The sequence below is a fragment of the Otolemur garnettii genome, unplaced genomic scaffold (genome assembly GCF_000181295.1).
Source record: "Otolemur garnettii isolate 467f Iridium unplaced genomic scaffold, OtoGar3 scaffold00022, whole genome shotgun sequence".
Taxonomy (NCBI): domain Eukaryota; kingdom Metazoa; phylum Chordata; class Mammalia; order Primates; family Galagidae; genus Otolemur; species Otolemur garnettii.
The window spans coordinates 16,716,384-16,717,450 of NW_003852417.1; positions in this window are offsets into that span (position 1 = coordinate 16,716,384).

Genomic DNA, 1,067 nt, shown 5'->3' on the forward strand with positions numbered 1-1,067 from the left:
CCATCATTGTTGTTTGGCGGGTCCGGGCTGGGGATTCGAACCCGCCACCTTAGGTGTACGTGGCTGGTGCCTTAGCCGGTTGAGCTATAGGCGCCAAGCCGGGAAATAAATTCTTGATGAATGATTGAATCCCATGTGTATTCATTCACTCATTTCCTTTGTTACAGAGACCCTAATGGACTATTCAGTCTGGTCTTTCCAGATCTTCTGGACCTTTCCAGTTCAATGCAAAGGCCCTCACCTGAGCACAGAAAGAGAAAGAGAGGGCTCCCTTTGATGATTCCTGAAGAAAGACTTAAAAGTAAGGCAGGAGGCAGAGAATATGTGTGCAGGTAGAGAAAAAGGAGAGGTCAGATTCCTATTCTCACGTGACTTTCCTTCTCCAGACAACCCCATCATTCCTTCTGGCATCCCAAATTTGGATCTGCTCAGTAGTGAGATAAAAGAAATGGAAGGAACCCCGGGCTAAGAAGTCATCTGGTGAGGTCTAGATAAAAACACTTGTGTATTAGTTCCCTATGGCTGCTGTAACAAATTACCAAAAATGAGTAGCTTAAAACAATATAAAATTATTGTCTAGAGTTCTAGCGGTCAGAAGTGCAAAGTGAGTTGACAAGGCTAAGATCAAGGTGTCTGCAGGGATGGGCCTTCTGGAGGCTCCCAGGGAGAATCAATTGCCTCTTCCAGCTTTCGAGGCTGTCCGTGTGCCCTGGCCTGGGGCCGCCTCTTCTGCCTCAATCATCATGTGACTTCTACCAACTCTAATCTCCTGCCTCCCTCTTATAAGGACCCTTGTGGTTGCATTGGGCCCACACAGAAAACTCAAGATGTCCACATCTCAAGATCTTTAACTTAATCATACCTTCAAAGCTCCTTTTCCCTTTTGTCACATAAGGTTACACTGAGCTCCAAGGATAAGGACACAGACCTCTGTGGGGGGCCCTTTCTCAGCCTGTCACAAAGCACTAAAGGGGAAAATGTTTTGCTATAACAAAAAAGCCTGCCCTTCCAAAAAGCTCTTGTCTGGTATTTCTAGCTTAAGGAACTGCAGCAAATCAATGACACAA